The 25820-nt window shown below is 42.4% G+C and overlaps 1 long non-coding RNA gene across 9 annotated transcripts in view; it reads left to right on the top strand.

The window, feature by feature from the left end:
- The first annotated feature begins 6876 nt into the window (after window positions 1-6876).
- The window catches only part of LOC121498790, a 115962-nt gene continuing 97018 nt past the window's right edge, over window positions 6877-25820 (top strand). For 4 of the 9 annotated variants that reach the window (XR_005989905.1, XR_005989907.1, XR_005989906.1 and 1 more), the window contains exons 1-2: window positions 7072-7413; window positions 8561-8642. This is a non-coding gene — a long non-coding RNA (uncharacterized LOC121498790). Of the gene's footprint in view, window positions 7414-8560; window positions 8643-25820 lie in introns of all 9 variants that reach the window. The other 5 variants (XR_005989900.1, XR_005989899.1, XR_005989903.1 and 2 more) reach the window with 4 other exon arrangements.

Genomic DNA, 25820 nt, shown 5'->3' with positions numbered 1-25820 from the left:
CATGTTGACCACAGAGCCAGTTGTAGGACTCAGTCTCACCACCCCGAGATCATGACCTGAGCTGAAATCAGGAGTTGCTTAACTGACTGAGCCATCCAGGTCCCCCATTCTTTGTTAATATGGTTATAAGAAATTTTTCATAAAGTAACCAATTGGGTATAATACCTCCTTTATCCATTTCTCATCCCCACAATCATTTCTCTCTTTGACAGAAAATTATAAAATACTTGTTTGCAGAATATACCTTACTTGTTAATCCTTTTAAAAATGCCTTTTTTTCCTTATGTAAATAATTCTAATAAAATTTTCCTCAGACCTTAGGTGCAGCAATCACCCTACCCCCCATAAAAAACAACAGACCTATGAATTGGTGGCTTCCCAGTCTTTTCCAATGTTAGTTCCCATGATCAGGACTCTAGGTATGGTCTACATCAGTTATTTAACTAATGACTATGAGGAATCTAGCAAGTACATGTTTGTCATTCAACTGTTATACATGATTCAAATATGAGCCAAGTCCTTTGAACACGATTCACACATGGATCAGGTGCTTTATTCACATCTACTTTTCTTTTAACAGTAATCCTTCTTAATGCTCTAATTTTGATATAATTTTAGTAGTGGAATTAACCTGGAACAACTCAAAATTATGTAATCAATTACATTCAGTTTCATTTATAATTACTGTTTAATCTCAGCCTCTCAGCCTAACACCCCAGCAGAAATCTGGTACACACAACATCAGTCATGGGTGGGTAGAGAGGCCTTTCCAGCTTGCTGATTCATATGGACTCACTAAATATATAAATTGTATTTATTTTTGCTAAAAAGTCTCAAGATTAGTCAAGTATTTGCCATTTCCTTAAACTCGAGGCCTTGGAGAAGTTAAGGGAGACAGAGTGGAGGGAACTCCCTTCAGCAATTCCTAATTGTTTCCCTTAACACTCATTTTGAAACGATTTAATTGGTGTAATTTTTTTTAAAGTTCCTGTGGTCAAATAAATTTGGTTTATGTTGGATTAAAAAATTAAATAGGGTTCTTTACCATAGAGTTTCTTGGTCTTTAATATGTTAATATATGCTGTGACTCTCAGAGACACGGGATATAAAATGTTTCCCAAGCTGTTTTCAAAAGAGAACACCCTTTCCTTTAAATAACAACAACAGCTTCATTGAGGTATAATTTATATGCCATGAAATTCACTTGTTTTAAAGGCACAATTATATGATTTTTAGTGAATTTACATAGCTGTACAACCACTGCTAACAACAGAAGTTTAGAACATTTTTATCACCTCAAAAGCATCCCATGTTCTCATTTGCTATTACTTTGAATTCCCACCTCCAGCCTCAGGCAACCACTAATCTATTTTCTGTCTTTATAGATTTGCCTCTTCTGGAAATTTTACATAAATAGACTCATACAATATTTTTGTGTGTCTATTTCATTAAGCATAATGTGTTTGAGGTTCATCTACTTTGTAGCATGTATCAGTACTTCATTTACTTTACTGACAAATGGTATTCTATATGGATATAACTCATTTTTTTAATCCATTCATGAGTTTATGGGCATGTGAATTGTTTCCACTGTGAATTTTGGCTACTGTGAATAATGCTACTTAATATTGATGTACAGTGTGGACAGACATTTTTACTTTTCTTGGGTATATACTTACGATTAAAGTTGTGAATGATAAAAGTTTATGTTTAACTTTCTAAGAACCCCCCAAACTGCTTTCCAAAATGGCTGCACTATTTTGCATTTCCATTTGCACTGTATGAGTTCTAATTTTCCCACATCTTCCCCACCTACTCATCTTAGTGGTGACTTGTGGCATCTCAGTTGTGGTTTTTTTTTAATTATTTATTTATTTATTTATTCATGAGAGACACAGGCAGAGGGAGAAGCAGGCTCCATGCAGGGACCCTGACGCTGGCCTCCATCCCGGGACTCCAGGATCACACCCTGGGCTGAAGGTGGCACTAAACTGCTGAACCACCCGGGCTGACCTCATTTGTGGTTTTGATTTGATTTCGTTTTTTTTTTTTTTTGATTTTTTTTTTGATTTGATTTCCTAATGGAAAATAATACGGAGGAGCTTTTCATGTAATTACTGGCCATTCACATATCTTCTTTGCTTAAATGTCTATGGAGATATTTTGTCCATTTTTAAAATGGATTGTTTTCTTATTATTGTGTTGTAAGAGTTCCTTGTATTCTGGATGCAAAGCCTTAATCAAATATCTGCAAATACCTTCTCTGTGGTGTATCTTTTCACTTTTTTTCTTTTAAAAATTTTTTTCTTTATTTATTCATAAGAGACAGAGAGAGAGAGAGACAGAGACATAGGTCAGGGGGAGAAGCAGGCTCCCTGAGAGGAGCCTGATGTGGGACTCAATCCCAGGACTCTGGGATCATGACCTGAGCCAAAGGCAGATGCTCAACCACTGAGCTACCCAAGTGTCCCATCTTTTTCTTTTCTTCTTTCTTTCTTTCTTTCTTCTTTTCTTTCTTTCTTTCTTCTTTCTCTTTCTTTTCTTTCTTTCTTTCTTTCTTTCTTTCTTTCTTTCTTTCTTTCTTTCTTTCTTTCTTTCTTTCTTTCTTTCTTTCTCTTTCTTTCTTTCCTTCCTTTCTTTCTTTCTTTCTTTCTTTCTTTCTTTCTTTCTTTCTTTCTTTCTTTCTTTCTTCTTTCTTTCTTTCTTTCTTTCTTTTCTTTCTTTCTTTTTAGATTATATTTATTGGGATCCCTGGGTGGAGCAGCGGTTTGGCGCCTGCCTTTGGCCCAGGGCACGATCCTGGAGACCCGGGATCGAGTCCCACGTCGGCCTCCTGGTGCATGGAGCCTGCTTCTCCCTCTGCCTGTGTCTCTGCCTCTCTCTCTCTGTGTGTGACTATCATAAAAAAAAAAAAAAGATTATATTTATTAATTCATGAGAGATACAGAGAGAGACAGAGACACAGGCAGGGGGAGAAGCAGGCTCCATGCCAAGAGCCCGATGTGGGACTCGATCCTGGGACTCCAGTATCACACCCTGGACCAAAGGCGGGTGCCAAACCGCTGAGCCACCCAGGGATCCCCTTTTTACTTTCTTAATGGTGTCTTTTTAAGCACAAATATTTTTAATTTTGATAATGTTCAACCTATCAAATTTTTTCTTTTATTACTTGTGCTTTTTTGGTCATTTATGAAAGTCATGAGGATTTTCTACATTTCTTCTAAGAGTCTTATAATTTTAGCTCTTACGATTAGATGAATGATTCATTTGGAGTTAAACTTTGAGTGTGATGGGAGGTAAGGGTTTGAATATATCTTTTTTGCATGTGGATATCCAATTGTCCCAGCACCATTCATTGAAAAGACTACCCTTTCCCTATTGAATTGCCTCGGCACCTTTGTTGAAAATCAATTGAGCATAAGTTTAAGAGTCTTTAATATGTAAATGTATGTTGTGAATCTCCAACAGGGAGGATATAAAATGTTTCCCAAAATGTTTTTAACAAGGATCCTACCACCTGCCCCCACTCCTTTAAACACAGGCTTTCACACAGGTTCTTACTGCTGTCCACAGAATAGACTTCAGGGAATGCTTCTCTAAGGTGCTCAGGACTCTAACTTTCACTTGCAAAGTTATTGCTTGTTTTTAGAGGCTGAGAGGCTGAGGGTTAATTTGAAGCTGCAAAACCAAAGACATAATTTCTAGTAACATGCTTACAGTTAAGTACAGTAAGGCATCTCACTACGTAGAAATGTATGGAAAGGCTGTAGAAAACCCTTGTTACTGAATTAGGCCCATATTTCACACATTGATAGTAATAAAGGGGAGTTTTATAGGCATAATGGATGAAACTTTGGAAGTATGAGAATTCTGCAATTGTGTGTTTAAATTTTTAGGGCAATGCATCTTGCTTGATCATGACATCTCACAGGTCATGTATTAAGGTGTTAAAGAAGATCGATTTGTATGCACCTTAGCATATATATTCACATACATGATACACACACATTCATATATACACACACTTTAGAGATATATTTTTCCCTTAAAAAAACAGATTTTATCTTAATGTTCTTTAACCAATGTAATGTAAAATGTTGGATAATTGGGGCACCTCGGTGGCTCAGTTGGTTATGTGTCTGACTTCAGCTCAGGTCATGATCTCCAGGTCTTGGGATCCAGCCCAGCATGAAATTGGGCTCCGCGCTCAGCGGGGTGTCTGCTTATTCTCCTCTCTCTGCCCCTCCCCCTGCTTTCTCTCAAATAAATAAATAAAATCTTTTAAAAAATATCAGATAAGGGCAGCCCGGGTGGCTCAGTGGTTTAGCGCTGCCTTCAGCCCAGGGCCTGATCCTGGAGACCTGGGATAGAGTCCCACATAGGGCTCCCTGCAAGGAGCCTGCTTCTTCCTCTGCCTGTCTCCGCCTCACTTTCTGTCTCTCATGAAAAAATAAATAAAATCTTAAAAAAGTCAGATAATTGCTTAAGAAACCTCCTTAAAATGACAATACTATCTTTATCATTGTATTACTACAACAAACCTTCAGTACAAAAATAAGAAGGGAAATTAAAATTAGTATCTTTTAATCACTTTGTATATATCTGCGGGACAAGAAAAATACAGAAAAGGTCAATGATGGGAGAAAAAACATGCAAACATTTTGATGGAGGAGAATGTCATCATAAATCTATAAAAGCAGACCGGAAGAGCTTTGTCTGTGCTTTGCTCCCAGAGCCTGGTGGATGTCGTGGACCTAGACAGAAAGGTGATCCCAGTGAATGCCTGAGGTTCTGGAATCCTCAGAAAAAGACAGTATAAGCCAACACACAGGTTTCTACCAACTCATGCTGAACTGCATTCAATGACTTTAAACTGATATGTAGATTTTCTAACTATGCCTCCTTCTGCTAGTGATTTCCTGGTTCTTTTAAAGAGCTTGATGCTGTTCCTGAATATTTAAGATGCTGTTATCTTCCTTTCTACAGGAGTTTCTAAACAGAACAACAGCATCTGTTTCTTTTGGATATTCTATTATTCTATTCTATTATTATTCTATTATTAACATTTATAGAAATTATCTTTCCTTGTAGAATTTAGCCATATTTAGGGCAGCATTCAGAACATGAAGTACCTCCTCCCTCTGCCAGGGTTTGTGTGCTCTTTAGTTTTGGGGCTTAATAGCCTTCATCCATCTTTTTTTAAGGTTTTATTTATTCATGAGAGACAGAGACACACACACAGAGAGAGAGGCAGAGGCCGAGGGAGAAGCAGGCTCCTCGCAGGGAGCTCCATGTGGGACTCGATTCTGGGACTCCGGGATCATGCCCTGGGCCGAAGGCAGCCGCTTAACTGCTGAGCCACGCAGGCGTCCCCTCCCTTTGCTTTTAAAGTAACGCCAGCGTTCATCATTTAAATCTCTCTCTTTTTTAAAAAAAGATTTTACTTACTTACTTACAAGAGCCACACAGTGAGAGGCAGACACACAGGCAGAGGGGGACAAGGGGAGCCCCGCGGGGAGCCCAATGCAGGACTCGATCCCAGGACCCTCGGGATCACGCCCTGACCCAAAGGCAGACGCTCAACCACTGGGCCCCCCAGTCGCCCCGAAATCTCAAATCTTTTTCGCAAATGCCTGTTAGTCATTTAGCCACTAATGTAGGAAAACCTAACTAGAATTTTATTCTTTTATTTGTTCCCTGAAGCCACGCTGGATCTCTGCTCAGTATGTATGTATGTATGTATGTATGTATGTATTTATTTATTTTCTTTGCTCAGTATTTATTTTCTTTGCTCAGCATTTCTTATTTATTTATTTATTTATTTTCTTTGCTCAGTATTTATTTATTTTCTTTGCTCAGTATTTACTTATTTTCTTTGCTCAGCATTTCTTATTTATTTGCTCAGTAATTCTTATATATTTATTTTCTTTGCTCAGTATTTATTTATTTTATTTATTTGCTCAGTAATTCTTATATATTTATTTTCTTTGCTCAGTATTTCTTATTTATTTTATTAAGTATTAAGTATTTATTATTTTTTCTTATAATTTTTCTTTGCTCAGTATTTATTTTCTTTGCTCAGTATTTACTTATTTTCTTTGCTCAGCATTTCTTATTTATTCATTTATTTTCTTTGCTCAGTAATTCTTATATATTTATTTTCTTTGCTCCGTATTTCTTTATTTAATTTATTATTAAATATTTATTATTTCTTTTTTTTTTAAAGTTTTTTTTTTTTTAATTTTTTTATTTATGATAGTCACAGAGAGAGAGAGAGAGGCAGAGACACAGGCGGAGGGAGAAGCAGGCTCCATGCACCAGGAACCCGACGTGGGATTCGATCCCGGGTCTCCAGGATCGCGCCCTGGTCCAAAGGCAGGCGCCAAACCGCTGCGCCACCCAGGGATCCCTTATTATTTATTTCTTATAATTTTTTCTTTGCTCAGTATTTATTTTCTTTGCTCAGCATTTCTTATTTATTCATTTATTTTCTTTGCTCAGTATTTCTTATTTATTTATTTTATTTATTATTAAATATTTGTTATTATTTATTTCTTCTTTTTTCTTTGCTCAGTATTTTAAGATTTTTTTTTCTTTTTCCCCCGTGATACTTGGAAACTTCCAGGCTACTGCCCCCCGCCCCCCAAGGAGGCCATCTACAGATTTTGTGTTCAGCTGTTTTCTCCCCGGCCTGGGGGTGGGGTGGGGGGCGCTCGCGTCTTTGCCTCCTGGGCGCCGCGGCGCTTACCTGCGAGGCCCGGCGTCGACGGGGACGCGCGGCGCGAGGACCGCACCAAGGAAACCCTGCGCGCCCTGCCCTCCGTGACCTTCCCGACCCGGCGCGCGGCGGGCGGGTGCTGATGACGTCACGGCCCCTCGCCGCGGCCCGCCGGACGGCTGGGCGCTTACGTCCAGGGCCTCGCGCTGTGCGTGCGTCGTGGCTGCTGAAGGAGGCGTTTTCTCGCCGAAAGACGGGCGTCCGCGGTTCGTTCTTGAGGGAAACCGCTCTTCAGCCCGCCCCCTCCTTCTGCTAACTGAGAAAACAGAACTTCCATCTGCGCAGCTGGACGGCTTCAGGAGTAGAGGCCGAAGGCCGAGGAGAGCCCGGTGCCAGCCGCAAGCCCCTGCCCTGCAGCCGGGACCGAGGGACGGGAGTTCACTGCTCTTTCTCAAGAGTCTCAAAGTCTGGGAGATCTTCCCACCCCGAAGTAAGCTGCCCTAGATTGGATGGAGAGAGCGGCCCCCCGGGAATGAACCCCGGGACCCCCGCCCCCTAGAGGGGCAGGAGAATTTGGATGCGACGGGAAGAGGAATCCACTCAGTGATGGGGATTCTTCTGCCCTCGACCTGGATGACATTCTTAGGAGCAGGAAGCATTGAAAATGGCTGTGTTTGTAGTCGTGAATAAACCAGGTATCGTAGGATGCTCGCGGTTCTCCTTCTGCAGTGTTGGCGCAATCCTTGCCACGTCAGTCACTCCTCGCGTTATCTTTACAAAGCTCTGATGTAAAGAACTCTTTACCCTGTTTTGTTATAGATAAATATCTGGGCCGGCGAAACTCCCACATCACCGTCAGTAACCAGTAGGGCTGTTTCCAGCCTGTTGACTTCAGGGCTACATTTTGCACCAGCCAAGGCAAATACAGTCCACGAATGACGACGTGGATAGAAAATGAACCCCCCCCCAAAAAAAAAGTCTGTAAATTCCAGTAAATTGACAATATATTCCTACTTAATTACTTGCACTCTTCACATCTCCGTTCCTTCTATTTACTTTGCAGAGAGAAAAGCCCTTTGAACCCAAACATTCATCAACCCCAGTCCCAGACCAGTCGCAGAAGAGGCCAAAGGGAACCCAATCTCTTCAGCATCTACTTGTAGCATAAGTAGAATTGCAGGGAGTAACCCACTCAGGAGCAGTTCAGCAGAATTGGCAGTTTTCCCCACACAGTGCAAAGATTTGACTCAAAAAACATCTTCACGGGGATCCCTGGGTGGCTCAGCGGTTGAGCACCTGCCTTTGGTCCAGGGCGTGACCCTGGAGACCCGGGATCGAGTCCCACATCGGGCTCCCTGTGTGGAGCCTGCTTCTCCCTCTGCCTGTGTCTCTGCCTCTCTCTCTCTCAATCTCTCACTCTCTCTGTGTCTCTAATAAATAAATAAAATCTTAAAAAAAAAAAAAACTTCATACAGGCATTCAAAATGGAAGTACAGTCTATCTACCAAATTAAATGTGAGTGATTTTTAAATTGTTCACACAACTGCTTCACCCCCTGTAGATTCTTTTTAATTACCTTAAATAAATGTGTACATTTTGAGTAGGTAAAAAGGAGGAAAGAAGAGGTGGGTTGTGAAATGAGCAGAAGTAGAGGCACCTATTCTGAAAGTGTCTGGAACATTTTTCAGAGGGAGTGGAGATTAAAGCAGAAAAGGTTCCCATGCTAGGTTAAACTGTATTCTTTATTTGCTTAGATATATTTGGGGTGGGGGAAAAAATCTATTCATATATAACCAACATTGATACTTCTTCTGAATTATAGTCTTTTTTTTTAATTTTCAGAAGTATGGAGAGAAATGTCCTTACTGATCAGAAAATGAATTTTAGTATCTTGGAAAGTAGAGAATGCGAGAGCATCTACAAGGTGAGGTTCATGGCTGTATAATTTGGATTTCAGAGTGGTGTTTGAAAGGCTAGTAGTACTTACAGATATATATATATATATATATATATATATATATATATATATACACATATATATATACATGTATATATATACATATATATACATGTATATATATATACATATATATATAATCACTTTATAATCACTTAGCACCTGTCTGAACCAGCTCTATAACCTCAGCGTTGCACTGCTTTGGGGATATCATGCTATTTATACAAGGAAACTAAAGTTTATTCCGAAGGATAGTAGATAGGTTTTGAATCTTCAAAGTACTTGTTCTGGATAGAAACTAAAAGGAACTCTCTTGTTTGAGAAATTGTGGTGAGTTAAATATGTCTGCAAATTCTTTATCACCACCTCCCTGACCTCAGAGGTGGAATATACTTCTCCTCCTTTTAATTATTGGCTGGCTCTAGAAGAGCCAGAATTAATAGAAGATGGTACAAAGATGGAATGCCAGCTGTAGGCTTAAGCCTTAAGAAGGCCTGAGGTTTCCATTTTGTCTCTTTTGGGAGCCCCAAACTACCACACATGAGCCCTGCATGGAGAGTGAGGATGCTCAGCCTGCTGGCCTCTGGGGTGGGGGAGTAAATGTGGGGATAGAAGATGGAGGGGTAAGGGATGATGGGGGTGGCTCAGATGCCTCCAACTGCAGCCATCCTTTGGAAAACACCAAGGGAGGCCAGTAGAACTGCTGGTTGAGCTGTCAACCCACAGAAGCTAGAAAGCAAACAAAGTGGTTGTCATTTTAAGCCACTAAGTTTGGAGTAATTTGTTCCGTAGCAAAAAATAACTGAAATAGAAAGCAAGCCATTCACTGTCACCTATGACTTTTGCTTAACAGGGGATGGCTTTGTTGGACGGACAGCTAAACATGCTTCTGTAGATTGGGTTTTGAGGATTTACTGTGAGTATCAGAGGGCACAGGCAAGGGTTCTTGTGGTTAGGGAGGATGGGGAGATGGGGTCAGAAAAGAGGATGCAGAGGCGATCATGTGACTCTTGATCTCAGGGTTTTAAGTTCGACCCCCACATTGGGTGTAGGGATTACTTTAAAAAATAATAAAATCTTTTAAGAAAAAGAAGAGGTAATGCAGAAAATTGAGTGGGCAGAAGAGGGCAAGGGATGACCTTCTGAGCCTGGGATGTTGGCAGCAGACAAGAGGAACTAAATAAATTCTGTGAATGAAACCAATGATTCTGGGCATCTGGGAGGCTCAGTGGTTGAGCATCTACCTTCGGCTCAGGTCGTGATCCCGGAGTCCTGGGATCGAGTTCCGCATCAGGCTCCCCACAGGGAACGTGCTTCTCCCTCTGCCTATGTTTCTGTGTCTCTCATGAGTAAATAAATAAAATCTTTTTAAAAAAGAAACCAATGATTCAAAGGCAGAGTGTTGACCAGGGGGTGTGGGGGTGTGTGTAGAATTAAATGCATAGGGGGATCCCTGGGTGGCTCAGCGGTTTGGCACTTGCCTTTGGCCCAGGGCGCGATCCTGGAGTCCCGGGATCGAGTCCTGCGTCGGGCTCCCGGCATGGAGCCTGCTTCTCTCTCTGCCTCTCTCTCTCTCTCTCTCTCGCTCTCTCTGTGTTTATCATAAATAAATAAATAAATCTTTTAAAAAAAAGAAATAAATGCATAATTATTCAAATAAAAGCGTTTATTCATATGCCACATGAAATGATCTACCTTTCTATGCTTTCGGAAATGCTGCCTGAAATAGCATCCTTTTTATTGCATCATGGCTCTTTCTGAAGAAGTCCTTAGGAGAAAGTAAGTACATAGGTATTTTTCCATTTTTAAAAAACTGACATTTGTTTTCTTACATAAATCTTTCTTCGTCACTTTATGTGGCAGTCATATTTAACACCATTAATGCAATTAGACAGACACACAGAAACACAACACACAAGCACACATTCTTAGATGATTTTTTAAATTGGCAAACATGAAGAAAAATTTTCAGTTCTTAAAATTGGTTGAGTATTTGATATCAATTTTGGCATTTTGGGGGGAAATACATTTATTCATATTGTCAAATATATAAACAGAACTACATAATTTAAAAATTTCATATCATTTTTTATTTGCAAAATTGTTTTAGCATTTATTAAGTTGAGATTTCACCATTACCCTTTTTAATTAATTAATTATTTATTTATTCATGAGTGCCACAGAGAGAGGCAGAGACATGGGCAGAGGGAGAAACAGGCTTCCTATAGGGAGGACTTCCAAAGCAGGACTCCATCCCAGGACCCCGGGATTATGACCTGAGTCAAAGGCTGTTGCTCAACCACTGAGCCACGCAGGTGACCATTATTCTTTTTAAAAAGAATCAAAATGAGGGTATGTTCTCATTATTCTTTTTAAAAAGAATCAAAATGAGGGTATGTTCATTGGATAAAATAAAGCATCTCTTGATTTCAGAAAATTCCATTTCTGTCAACCTATTGAAACCTTGTGGTATGATCTCATGAGCATATTGTTTTGCCTGAGACCCATTTCTTTGAATCCCAGTGTCTTCATTTATTTAATTTTATTTTTTAAAGATTTTTATTTATTTATTTATTTATGAGACACACACACACAGAGAGAGGCAGAGACGCAGGCAGAGGGAGAAACAGGCCCCATGCAGGGCGCCTGACGTGGGACTAGATCCCAGGTCCCCAGGATCACGCCCTGGGCTGAAGGTAGGTGCTAGACCGCTGACCCATTCAGGGATCCCCCAGTGTCTTCATTTATCAAGTGGGTATTTACCTGCTCCAGACCAGGATCATTGCCACGAGTTAATGAGCTTCATAAGCTGCAGAAGAGAATAGCTTGCTTGTGTCTTAAAGATTAAATATGTAGAATTTTATTTTATGATTTTAAAAACAGTTTATTGTTGAGATTGTTTCTTCCTTTACACAGTGGTTACAAGAGCATTTACTCAAAATTCTTAAGCAGCTAATTACTTGGACTGTTTTTAAAAATGCCTAGATCTTTAAAAAATTGTATTTAGTCTGAGGAATTCCTATCTATCCCTTTTGTGTTTTCTTGTATGATGAATTTCTCCTGTTCTTTCTACATATTCACCATGGAATTGTGAGAGTTTCGAGCTTCAGGCAGTCATGGAAGTCACTTAGTTCTTTTTTTTTTTTTTTTTACTTAGTTCTTATCCAAACATTTAATTTGGTAATGGTGGCCCAGAGAGAGTTGTTTTTGCATGTGATTTCTCTAGAAGATCCCATTTCTATGATGTAGCAGCTCTTTCAGCAAAGGAAGGTCCACTGGGCCCTAAAGGTGGGCAGCATCCCAAACAGCATCCCTGGTCTTTCTTATGTGCAAAGCCTCTCCAGAATGCAGAAAGACTTAGACTACAGATAAGTTCTGGCCATCCAAAATTCTGCCTCTCCAAACATCTGTATAATGGCATGCATGTGCCAGCAGGAGCCCATCAGTAAATGTTGCCCACTCTGAGCTGAGACATAGGCTGGTGAGATTCCTGCTGTTCCTTGTCTCATTCTGTGCCTTGGTCCCCAACACACTTGGGTGGAAGGCAGTGTGTTACAACGGGAAAAGCCCAGTACAGAGAGTTCAGCCACAAATGTTCACTGCCGGCAAGGCACTTAACATCTTTAGTTCTTAATGGACAGGATTAGATGATCTCTAAAATAAAAGAAAGAAACAAACAAACAGATGCTTAATCTAATCCTAAAAAGGAGACTTATTATTATCACTTCTGTTTTTAAAAGAATATACTGTACTTGATTGCATTGCAACATTTCAGCCTTCCTTCCTGCCCCTTAATCTGGAGACAAGACTGAGTGGGGGATTCTTTTTTTTTTTTTTTTTTTTTAGATTTTATTTATTTATTTGTAAGAGACAGAGAGAGAGAGGCAGAAACACAGACAGAGGGAGAAGCAGGCTCCTCGCAGAGAGCCTGATGTGGGATTCGATCCCTGCATGGGATCACACCCAGAGCCCAAGGCAGATGCTCAACCACTGAACCACCTAGGTGTCCCAGGAGGGGGGGTTCTTAGAAGAGCAATATTCTCTTTGTGTTGTGTCTCTTTGAGTTGTGAAGTTGGGGCTGGGGAAAGCAGAGGACACATTATTTTTAAAGTAACAAGAAGAGTAAGTAGCAGTTAACATGAAATAAGGGGGAAAAATATATCTCAGAGAATCTGGAAGTCATGAAATGAGGAGTTAAAACATGATGTGGAAAGCAACAGGGAACCTGTAGGAGGCTGCCTGCCTAGCTCACACCAAACCCGCTTCTCCAGGAGGGAATTTTCTCCCTATTTAAAAATTGACATTCGCAGCCACAGATGATTGGCTCTACGGTGAACACTTGACTGAATTGGGTCAGTCCCATTTTTGCCCTTGTGTGTGGACATGAGGTTCAGTGAGTAGTGTTCCTGGAGCTAAGGTGACAGAAACAGCTTTTCTGTGACCTTATCCATCACACGTTCATAGGAGCCACCATAAAGCAAGGTCTGCAGAGGTGAAAAGTTAAGAGGCTTAATGAAGAAAAATAGAGAAAAAAGACAGAAATGGTGAGGATGTTCTTTCTCACTTTTTATGACTTTGAGGTTTGGGACCAAGTCCATGCTGGGGCCCCCAGGTGCACTTGCCCTTGGACCAGGAAGTATGCCTGTGTCCCTGAAACCCTACAACAAATTCCTAAGGGCGGGATCCCTGGGTGGTGCAGCAGTTTGGCGCCTGCCTTTGGCCCAGGGCGCAATCCTGGAGATCCGGGATCGAATCCCACGTCGGGCTCCCTGCAGGGAGCCTGCTTCTCCCTCTGCCTGTGTCTCTGCCTCTCTCTCTCTCTCTGTGTGACTATCATAAATAAATAAAAAAAATTTTAAAAAAAATTATTAAAAAAAAAAATTCCTAAGGGCAAACATTGTGTTTTTTTTTTTTAGTAATAAATTTATTTTTTATTGGTGTTCAATTTGCCAACATACAGAATAACACCCAGTGCTCATCCTGTCAAGTGCCCCCCTCAGTGCCCGCCACCCAGTCACCCCCACCCCCCGCCCTCCTCCCCTTCCACCACCCCTAGTTCGTTTTCCAGAGTTAGGAGTCTCTCATATTTTGTCTCCCTTTCTGATATTTCCTACCCATTTCTTCTCCCTTCCCCTCTATTCTCTTTCACTGTTATTTATATTCCCCAAATGAATGAGACCATATAATGTTTGTTCTTCTCCGATAGGGCAAACATTGTTGAGGGAATACATAAAAGGGGGCGGGAACACTGTGGTCTGGTTGAGGCTAACAGGGGAAATCAGTACAGATAAAACATGTCCTTGGTCTGAAAGTTTGGCTCTTAGACAAAAGATGAAAGGGTGAATCCCAGCAAAATCCAATCTGTCAGCTTCACAGGGTCTTTGCATACCTACCCTGCATCCCTGCATCCCAGCTTCTTTTCCTTTTCAATGTTTCCCAAGGTTGGGTCCTTCTTAACTATGATGAGGCTGCTGAAAATCACCTCAGGGGAGTCTTTCCTCCCCAATCCCAGTGTCTCTATTCCTGATTCTTCCCTCAAGGCCATGAAGAAAGAAGCTAATCATTTCCAAAGTAGCAAATTTCACAGAAGGAGGATTCTTCAATCAGATTTAATAGTAAAAGGATCCCCATTGTCCTCCATCTTTATTTCATGTTTCAGCTCATGAATTTAACTAAGAATTTTTCTCTCGCATTCTTTCAGTTTACTTCCTAAGCAATGATCATCTCCTGACAGTTCTATAGGGCCAAAACTTTTAGTTCAAAACTGAAAACTGTAATCTGTCCTCTGGATATTTCTAAGCACACTTGGATGCCAAGAGATAGCCTCTGGCTTTAATCTGATTTTAGGTAAAAGAGATGACGTTATCTCCTCTCTGCAGGGAAAGCCAGCAACCCCACCCCCCTTCAGGCTTCTTCCTGTGATGTGAGGAGTAGAAAGTGGAAGATGGTGAGCTCTAGGGCCAAAATGTGCTCGTCCATGTAGACTTTTCTTTGGGAGTCTGGGAGGGGTGCCCCCCCCCCCCCCGCCCCAATCACTAATCGCTATGATGGAAGGATGAGGAGAGAATCCAGATGGAATTCCGCCTTTGCCATTCAGGATATGGGTGACCTGGGGTCAGTTACTTGGCCTCTCCAATCCTCAAGTCTTCTCACCTGTATAATCAGCACAGTATGAATACAGTGGATAGCTGGGCCCCCTAGGGCCTATATGAGGATTGTAGACAATGTGTGTAACTTTACTGCCTAGCATCATGCACACGAAAAAATGTCAGGTGTCCTTTGTCTCAGCAGAAAGCCCAGGTGGATACTTAAGCTGTACTGTTGTCCTCACTCAGACTTCTCTGCTAGCACAGCTCTCATCCCACATCTTATCCTCTGTCCCTGGACATTATTACAGCTTCTGCTAATTAAGTTATCCTGCCCAATGAAGTTGGTTTCCAAGGTGGCAGGGCCATAAGTTGCACTGTATCAGCCCTTTTTTCTCTTTTCTTCATGCTAATGAGCTCCAGATAGAGTGTTGTAGCTTTTATTTTTTGGACAAAATATATTGCTTCCTTTCTATGTGAACAGCACATATGCTTATAATTATTTGGTGATCAATACTAATTAGGTATTCTGTTCAGTGGCTGTTTAATGCTTTCATTGTAGACCTTCATCTAGTCACTTTGAATTGGTTGACCCAAACTCTATATTGATGAAACTGTCTTCTTTTTGTTTGAACTCCTTAGTGAGGAGGGAAAAAACCACAACCACATTCAGTTGTATTCTTTTAAATTTCAAAGCTAAAAATCAGTCTGTGGATATAAAAAGGAAAAACGAGGCATGCAATCATATTATAGCAAAAATCCTGCTTATGAATTCAATTAAGGTTTAATTGAATTGAAAGACATTCTACTTTTTTATGGAGACAAAAACTAGAATCCTGTGAAAAATTCTTAATAGTTTTTTTTTTTTTCTCTCTCTCTTTCTCCCCCTCTCTGTTTTCTTCATTCTTACTTTCTAATAAATCTTATTCAGACTTGAGACCCTACTGGGAAATTTCACTTTTAGTTTTGGGAAATGTCAGTTACCAGTGGTGGGAATATCAGAATATCCAAGCAAGAAAAAATAATCTCTTCTCTCTCACATGTGCTAAAAATAGTCACAGGGTATTCCCACTCCCCCTGCCCCCTAAATTCTGTAAAAGGAAAAAAAAAATCACCTTTGGACTAAAGTTAATGAGGGGTTGTTTTCCTAGGGGAAAAATCTTTTTAGAAAATTAGAGGAAACAAAACGATTTGAAATTGCAAGCAGTCAAGGCAGAAGGACAGAGCTAGCCAGTGGCATCTGCTAAGGCAGAGCACAATGGGTCCCCCTTTCTCCCCTTGCTCTCCAGGCCTTTGGACAGGCACATGTGGGTCATCAGGGAAATTGGCTCTGACCATGAGCAATACCCTTTTTCCCCCTTCAGCTTTTCAGTGGGAGGAAGAGGGAAGAGTAAATCCATACTCCTGGAGGCCTGGCCTCTTAGGCTGGGGTCTCAGCCCATCCCCAGTGAGTCAGCTGAAAGTCAAACTTGACCCCTAAGCCAAGCTTGCAAAGAAGCACTTCTCCCTCAAGTTTTCACCCTGAAAAATGGGCCTCAACCACCTTACCAGGCCTCACTCGCTCCCCCTCTCTCCTCCAACCTGAGCCCTGCCCACTTTTAGCTCCCGGCTGTGCTGATCCTGCACAGGGAGAAGTTAGTTCTTTGCTGCTTTCCTCCCAAATGTTTCACTTTTGTTTCTTTTTCACTCCTTTCCTCCGGGGCCCACAGGTGCATTCTTCCTCTAGCTAAGTCAAGGGAAGCACTATAGGTCTGATTCAGACTGAGGACAAAAGATGCAAGGGCAAAAGATTTCAGCAGTGGGTATATTCTTGTGACCCATTTATAGAGGCTGAATTCAGCAGAAGACTCTCAAGCTCCACTTGACTTTCAATGTACAAACATTGAATAGTGCTTAGTGTATTCCTCCTAATTCATAGGTGCCTAAGAATTTAAGATTGTGGTCAGATATTAGAAAATAAGGGAGTCAAAGTATAAGTCACTGAACAATCCCAAATCTGGGGAACCTTGCATCCAGGCTCTGTGCAAAGAAAAGGTCCCAAGGCAAGGGTAACTAAAATAAAACCACATGTGTGGTCTACAGATGTGAAAATTTTAATGGCTTCCATGATCATCACCTTTCCAGTTCTGAACCACAGACTCGAATGGAAATTACCAGGAGGTATTCATGATTCCCAGTTAACTTCCTTAGGTGGATCCCTACTCCTCTGAGGGAGTAAGGAACCTTTCCTTAACTCTTGAAGATACTGCAGAGCCCTCAATTATCCTTTAGCTGAGCAGGTGGTGTTTGTGTCATGGCCAACACTACTTGTTGCACTTGGATTAACACCTCTGGGGAAGTTGGCACTTGGTTACATAATATCACTGAACAAGCCACTTGGCTTAAGAAAGTGACTCCTTCAATGGGGTCTTTCTTTGATCTACGTTGGTCTGGGTAATGTAGGCTGTGACTTCAGAGTCCCCTCCAAACTTTGGATATTATTTTGCTTATAGTCATTCTAATAGTCTCCCTGCTTCACTGTGTTTCCTCAAGAGCTTTACATGCATGGGTGCAACCACTGGTGACTGGACAAATGATTTCTCATTGCCTACACCCAAGACAGGATGATGAAAAGAGCCAACTAAGGGAACAAGGCCTCGATATCCTAACCTATGTATTCCAGCCTGAGATCCAAGTTGACCCCAAGGTCAACAGGAAGCAGTAGCCCAGAGCAGTGGTGGTGCTAATATTTTACTTTTTGATCAGTAGTCTCAGGACAATGGGCTAGAGTGCTGAAGGACTACTGTGTACTTGCTCCTGGCAAGTGGTGAACAATTTTGTTTGAGAACAAAGAGTTAAATACAGAGTCAAGATCTTTCTTGTCAATGCTGGGCCCTGAAGACTGTTTTCCCATTCTACTTCTTAGAACTGAAGAAAGGAACAGTTCCGTTTACAGAGCAAGAGAAAATTGCCAAACTCAAAACCTATGTTAATTGAAGAGGCAAATGAGATATGTGATATTCTCTGTTAACATTCTGTTATTTCTTGGGGAAAGGGGCTTAGCATGGCATGCAGGCGTCTTTGCTAGGAATCTCTATTTCAAAGTGGTTCCTGGCTTCATTTTTTCCTCCTTTATTTAGAACAAGTTTGCAGATAAATAGTCTTGAATGCAGTATTTGTTTATTTCAAAAGAATGTATTTACAATAAAATCCTTCTGAGAGGGGAAAAAATGAGTATTGATCAACAGAGGGAGCTGAGGGGCACCTAGGTGGCTCAGTGGTTGAGCATCTGCCTTTGGCTCAGGTTGTGATCCCAGGGTCCTGGGATTGAGTCCACATCAGGCTCCCCTGCTTCTCCCTCTGCCTGTGTCTGTCTCTGCCTCTCTGTGTCTCTCATGAATGAATACACAGAATCTTAAAACAAAACAAAAAAACAAAACAGAGGGAACTGATAAAGTTAAATAGTATGTTGGGACTCACAAAGTGGAGGCTGCCCCAGGGTCTGGCCCACCTCACAAATCTAAACCTAAGTCAGCTCCCACTCATGAGTAACACCTGTCAAGGAAACCTAAAATGCACCAATCACAATCCTAACCCTAGCCCTAACCTTATCCTAGAAAATGGGACCTGCTAGCCTTAGAAGGAAGTCCTCAGTCTCCTAGTCAATCTTGCCCTGTTTCTGATTTACTTCTTGTAATGTTCTATAAAACTTGCTTTTGGGGGTACCTGGTTGGCTCAGTTGATTAAGCAGCTACCTTCACCTCAAGTCATGATCTCAGGGTCCTGGGATCAAACCCTGCTCAGGGGAGAATCTGCTTCTCCTTCTGCCCCTCTACTCAACTTGTCTTCTTGTTTGCGTTTTCTTTCACTCTCTCTGTCAAATAAATAAATAAAATCTTTAAAACTCATTTTGCCTGAATCTCTTAGAAGCAGCATGCCACTGCTTGGGAGGCACTGTATTCCCCCAATCCTTGGATTGTTTTCCTTTTTTTTTTAAAGATTTTATTTATTTGTTCATGATAGACATAGAGATAGAGAGAGGAGGGAGAAGCAGCCTCCATCCAGGGACTCCAGGATCACGCCCTGGGCCAAAGGCAGGCGCCGCTAAACTGCTGAGCCACCCAGGGATCCTGGATTGTTTTTCTTTGAATAAAGTACATCAAATTCGTTACTTAAAAAAATATATATATAAGCAAAAATATAAAAAAATATGGTTTATTGTTGAATTCAGAATATGTATTTTTAAATATTGCCACAATCCTTAATACTTATGTGAAGCTACATTAACAATTTGTACTTAGGGATACCTGTGTGGCTCAGCGGTTGAGTGTCTGCCTTGGGCTCAGGGCCTGATCCCAGGATCCAGGATCGAGTCCCATATCGGGCTCCCTGCATGGAGCCTGCTTCTCCCTTTGCCTATGTCTCTGCCTCTCTTTGTGTCTCTCTTGAATAAATAAATACAATCTTAAAAAAACACCAAAACAATTTGTACCTAGTAGATTTAGCCCTGGACATTTGTTGCTTTCTATATTTCTGAGGTTTATAATAACATACACAAATTTAATAGAGGAACACTTTAAAAGTAAGAAAACAGGGGTGCCTGGCTGGCTCACTCAGTTAGAGCACATGACCCTTGCTCTTGAGAGTTGTCAGTTCAAGCCCTAACTTGGGCGGGGAGCTTACTTAAAAAAAAAAACAACAAACCAGAAAACAATGACACATGAATTTATGTGACTCCCTAATGTCAGAAAAAGTGGATAAAATTGAAAAATTCAGTTGATCCATGAATATATTTGGTCCAAGGTTTTATTCAGTATAATTCTAAATAAGATGCAAGGAAAGCCCCATTCTTGTGGAGTGTGTAGTCAGGGGCAAATAAGCTGCTCAGTGATGACTAGTTTGGATCTTTGGCTCAATCCTGCGGATCTCTGCTGTGTGAATCTGGGCAGCGTTTATGACCTCTCTAAGGCTCAGTTTCTTTCTTTCTTTTTTTTTTTTTTCTTTTAAAAGATGTTATTTTTAGATAACCTGTCTACCCCCAACATGGGGCTGGAACTCACAATCCTGAGATCAAGCCTCATAAGTTCCATTGACTGAGTCAGCCAGGTGCCTCAGACCTCAGTTTTTTAATCTATAAAATGGTAGAGTATTAGTACTGCCTTCTTAGTTTAAGAAGATTAAATTAGATGCTAGTATCTAGAAATTGCTGAAAATAATACCTGGACTCCAGTGAGCCCTCAAAAATGTTATATATCAACTGGATGGGAAGCAAAGACTAGAAGTCATTCATTGTATGTCAGAGTAAGTGAATATTTAGTTTTATAAATATAATTGGATGTTTGCCTACATTTTTCATCTCTTCTTTTTGGTCAAAGATAGAGTTGAACCCAGATGGGATATCACATAATTATAAACCTATAAATTTTTATGTTTCTTTTATATTTGTACCTAATTTGAGATTATGTGGGTAGAAGAAAACAAAAAATATTCCTTGGAGTAATACCTGAAAACAGGAGTTACAGATGAAGGGTTTCAGAACAAACAACAAAACAAAAGCCCTGCCTATATATACCAAAACAGTGTTAAGGCTTGAGATGATTTTTTTTTGACCTTTGCTTTATGAAACATGGACAATCTTAGATTTGATTGGAGAATTTTCTCCGAGTTTTTTTTTTTTTTTAAACCATGTTCCTTGCCTGAAAGCTAAACCTATTTATGGTGAGCACTGTTTTTTCAATTAAGTTTATTTTCATTTTCCCATAGGCCATGTTAGCTGAGAACGTCCAAAAGTTTATTTTTCTTTCCTTTCCTTTTTATAAAGTTTTTAAAATAAATTATACAGCACTTACAGCTATTGGTTTCTTTTGAAATACCAAATTTTGCTTTTCTCACACATTTAACGCCAGGTAATAAGAGCTATTCTAAAATGCTTTTCAGAGTAGTAGTGATCCATTTTTTTGTGGTAAACTCTTGGAGAGCAAGGATCACAGCCATTTGGTCAACTTTGTGAGATGTTTTGTGCAAGCTGCTGCTCAACAAATTGTACTTAAGAACGATGTGTTTGTTGACTTGGCTTTTCCCAAAAATTTTCAGCTGGATATCAGAAAATACGATTCCAGTTTCCGAGCTCAATATTGGTAATAAGTTCCCTCCACGAGGTCCCTCCTGGTCGGGGGGAGCTGTGGAAGGGGGTGGACTCGAAACAAAACCTCCTATCACCTTTCTAGCAGTTTTGTAACAGAAAATATTCTCTGCTGGAAACCCCTGCAGAGGGCGAGTCTCAGCTAAGAACTCTCGGCGGCCGGAGCGCGTCCTCCCGGGAGCCTGGCTTGCAACCCCGGGGGAGGTGCGCACATCCCGGGAGGACTGCGCGCGGCTCGGGGGCCGGGAGGGTCGGCGCAGCTGGAGCCGGGTCCTCCCGTCGAGGGGGAGGGGAGGGAGGCTACGGCCGGCCCCCGGGGCGCCCCACCCGGGCCGGGGGCGGGGAGCAGAGCGGCGCCCGGCCCGCCAGCTCCCCGCCGCCCCGCGCTCCCGCGGCTCCGCCCGGAGCGCGGTCTCCCACCCGCCAGCGCCGTCCCCGCCCGCGCTCGGCCGCCGCCCCCCCCCCCCCCCCCGCCGGGGCCGGAATTCGGCCGGAGAACCCGGGCCAAGCATAGCCCCCGGGAGGGCTGGGCGGGGCGGCGGGGGGCCGCGCCCTCCTCCCCGGCTGCCGCCCTGCTCCCCTGCTCCCTCCCTTCCCCTCCCGGCCTCCAGAGCTGCCCGCCGCTCCTCGGGTTCTCCGCCTCCTGCACTCCTCCCTGCCCCCCGCCCCACTCCTGCTCCCTTCCTCCGTTCCTCCGGGGCTCCACCCCTGCGCCCCTCCCTGCTCCCCGCTGCTCCGCTCTCCTGCACCCCTCCTCCTCACCCCGGTGCCCCTTCTCCTTGCTCTCCCTTGTCCCTACGCCCCCTTCCCCCCCGATCCTGTTCCTCCCTCCCCTCCTGATCCCCCCCCCCCGCCCTTCCTCCTCTGCACCTCCCTTGCGCCCGTGCTCCCGGCTCCCACCACCTCTCTGGCTTTCCTCGCTCCTGCCGCCTCCGTTCCACCCCCGGACCCCTCCTCCTTCCTCTCCCCAGCCCCTCTCCGGCTCCCCTCCTGCCTCCTCCCCTGCTCCTCTCCCGGGTCTGCGGAGCTCCCACGCGGTTGCTATGGAGGCGCCGGCGGCGGCTCGCGGCCGGGCGGGAGCTGCCCTGGGGCCCCGGGGACGGAGCGGTGACTCTGCCCGGGGCTCTGGCGCCTCGCCCCCGCCCGGGGCCCGGGAACAAAGCGCGCCCTCCCCCACCTCGGGTGTGCTCCGAGACCTCTAGGCGCCCCAGGCCCGGCGGCTTAAGACCACCGCGAGTCTGCTCTCCTCCAACCTCTGTAGGCCAGACCCCTGGGGTCGGAGTGACAGCTGTGCGCTACGGAGCTACCTTCCTGGTCCCCCGAAGATCCCGCCAGCTCTCCCCATCCCCACCCCCATGCTGGAGGTGTCAGTGGGGCTGGGGGACGGCCAGATGGCCCCATTTAACAGGACCGTCCCCTTTTGTTGGGGGCCGAAGCAGCGTCCAGGCCAATTTACATAGGAAAATGGGGTTTGTGTCCCCAATTCAGCGCAGTGCCCCGACAGCTGGTGGCTCTGTCATCATGTCAGGACCCCACAGCTTGATGTTTAAAGTGGCTTTATGTGTGCAGATGTGTGAGTGTGAATAGCGATTGATTGGGAACCGGTAGCTATTAGGTCTGGCTTGGAGAAACTCAGCGTTCACAGAAAAATTTTACCAGCCTGGTCGCTGCCTAAGATCATGGAACGGAAAAGTCTTGCGAAGACTTCTGATACTCTCTTATAGAACGATGGCTTCTTTTATCTAGAAATCTAAATAGCCAAATGGTTGGGATCCGGAGAGGGCTTTTGAAATGGTTGTCATTTTTGCTGTCGTGCTTGTAAAAGTTTTAAGACTGAAAAGGCATACGAACAGCTAGGACTTCAAAAAAATTGATAAAAGATCTAATTCGTTTTATTAAACTACTTTAACTCTGTTAGCTTGTGTCCAGGGCTGTAGCCTGTAGCAGGCTGAAAATTATCATTAAGTTGTAGTCAGTAGCTTAACCCTGTGTACTTTAGTGATAGAATGTTAGGGCAAGGAGGAACTTCAATTTTTATTTTACTAGTGAGGAATTAGAATCTACAGAGGTGTAGTGATTTTCCCAAGGTCATACAACTCTGGAATATGATGTCAATTGTTAGAACCCATAAAAGATGAAGGAAAGGGAAGATTTAAAACAGATTAGGGGCCCATGAAAACACCTTAATCAAGAAGCTCTCAAACCGTTCCACCAGTCCGCTGGAGCCACCAACAGGTAACTCCCTAGAAGACAAGGGATTGAGAGGATTTTTTTCCCCCTAAGCCTTTATACATTCAACTTGAGCTTCTCTTGGTACTAGAGCCAATTCTAGCCACTAGAATCTTCCAGAACTCTGAATTGGAACTCGTGACTTCATTTCCGTCAGTGCAACCATTTTATGACAAGATGAGAATTGCACGGTTAGCACTGGGATGAAGTAGAAAATCAAAGCTGGTCTGGAACCCTCTGGTCTCGGGTCTCTTTTTCAAGTGGGTGGACAAAATGAATGCAATGGAACCTGCATTTACCTTGCTAAAAGGTAGGGTGGCTCCTTTGGAAAGGCTTTCATCCATACCACCACTAGCTACTTTTATAACAATTGAAAAGAATCAAGAAAGAAAGAACCCCAAACCCTCTCCTTACTTCAGGACAGTGTTGGAAGAATTCTATTGGCTAAACTTAAACCAATAGCTTTCTATTCCCTACTTCTGTCCTTAACTCTAAGTGAATTTGGGATAAATGAGAGTGCTTCTGGGCAAGATTTTAGTAGAGCCATAGTGAACCACAGGATGCCATGTTCAAAGACTATGAAAACTGGAGTTCTTCCTAATACTATCTTCACCTCTAGAGGTTTCTGATCACCTGGAAGACAGACATCTGGACAGAGGAGCCATATTTCTGAACATTGTTGAAATCGGTGGCTCTGGATCTGAGTTTTAATCCCAGATCTGCCAGCTGATTCTTAGTTTGAGCTTTAGTTTCCTCCTCTGGGGACATGACAGTTCTGGCTATTTTTGTGAGGATTAGATGAGCCATTGCTTGTGAATGCTCAGAACAGCCCCTGGCACATAGTGAATGGGAGATAATGGTAGCTTCATGATTATTATTTTTAATAACAATTTACTCTTAGTACCAATTCTAAGCATATTTTAAATATATTTTAAAGCATTTGTAGCTTGGGTTATCCAGGTCCCAGTGCCAAAAAACAAAAACAAAACAAGAACCGAGTTTACATACTCCATTTCAAACTTGAGAAAGAGCAAGAATATATAGCTGGATTGGACCTGGAAATGGGGGTTAATTTCTGCTCTGGTTCTTATACCAGAGCAAGTTGGCACGTTTTTTTCTGTCTCCCATTTGCTTGGGCTCATGTAGTACTAGGATGAGAGTGCCAAATATATGATGAGGACGTTAGGTAATGAACAAAAGAACCTCTCAATTCTTGAAAAGACAATGTTCTTAGAATCACTAATAATGTGTTATATTAGAAAAATGACTGTATACAAGGAAATTATTTAAAATTGCCTCCCCCACCACTACCACACACACAATTCTTCTTTAATGCTTTATTTTGACTACTTTTTAGCACTTGCATTGATTAGCTATTGAGATATAACAAACAACCTCAAAACTCAAAACCAAAATGACAGTCATTTATTATTCTAGCTTATGCATCTGTGTGTCAGCAGGAGGTCACCTACAGGTCACAATAAGTAGCACTGCTGATGTTAGCTTAGTTTATACATATATCCAAGTAGAGCTCAAGGGGGCTCTACTTTAGACTGAATTTGGCTGGAGAAGCTTAGCTGGAACAGCTCTGCTTCACATCCTTTACCTTACCTTTTTCTGGTGACCAGCAGACTGGTTTGGGCATATTCTCATGGCAATGGCAGAGGAGCAAGATGAGCATTGGAATCATGAAGGCCTCTCCAGGTCTATGTTTTTTTGGATTCAGGAGCTGGCATGCTGTTGCTTCTACCTTATTATATTGGCCAAAGCAGGTCACAAGTTCAGGCTCAAAGTCAAGGAGAAGGGAGAAGCCCGGCTCATCACAGAGTATATGACCAAAAATGGTCAATGTCCCCCAAAATTGGGGATATTAATGCAATCAAAGACAACACCTGTCAACCTGGCATATTTTACATTTTATGCCTATAGAATTTTGTTGCTCTTCCCACTAGAATATATGGGCAGAGATTTTCGTCTGCTTTGTTTATTGCTACATTTTTTTTTTAAATTTTTTATTTATTTATGATAGTCACAGAGAGAGAGAGAGAGGCAGAGACACAGGCGGAGGGAGAAGCAGGCTCCATGCACCGGGAGCCTGATGTGGGATTCGATCCCGGGTCTCCAGGATCGCGCCCTGGGCCAAAGGCAGGCGCCAAACCGCTGCGCCACCCAGGGATCCCATATTGCTACATTTTCAAGATCCAAAACAGTGGCACGTTATAGATGTTGATAAATATAGGATGAATCAATTAGGAGCATTGCATTAATTACTTTGGCTTTTGTATAAAGCCCAAATTCCCTGAGATTGAATGTAATTTTGTTACTTTATTATTTGATTTAAAGATCATTGTTTATGTTTGCTGGCTATAGAAACTGCTTGCTGTTTAGAATAAAGATTATTTCTTAAACTTAAAAAAACTTCTAAATTTCAAAATAGTAGAGCATTTCACTAGGACATGGAAACAGGTACTATGTGAAAGTAGATTATTGGGCAGAAAATTAGCAGTAGAGAGTGGGGGAATTTTATGTATATTTTGGCAGGGATTGTGTTGCTTCTTCCTTTATGGGAATCATGTAATGAAAATCTCCCACTTCCACAATTTGAATCTGAAAAATTCTCAATTCTCTTTGGATTTGAACTGTTGCCAAGAGGTGTGGGATACAGAATAGTACCTATGCTTATTACCTTTGTTGGGCTTTTAGGTTCAC

Source organism: Vulpes lagopus, chromosome 9 (assembly GCF_018345385.1).
Source record: "Vulpes lagopus strain Blue_001 chromosome 9, ASM1834538v1, whole genome shotgun sequence".
In the NCBI taxonomy this organism is placed as follows: domain Eukaryota; kingdom Metazoa; phylum Chordata; class Mammalia; order Carnivora; family Canidae; genus Vulpes; species Vulpes lagopus.
Note: the sequence above shows the minus strand (reverse complement) of the source record. Positions and strands in the feature narration are given on the sequence as shown.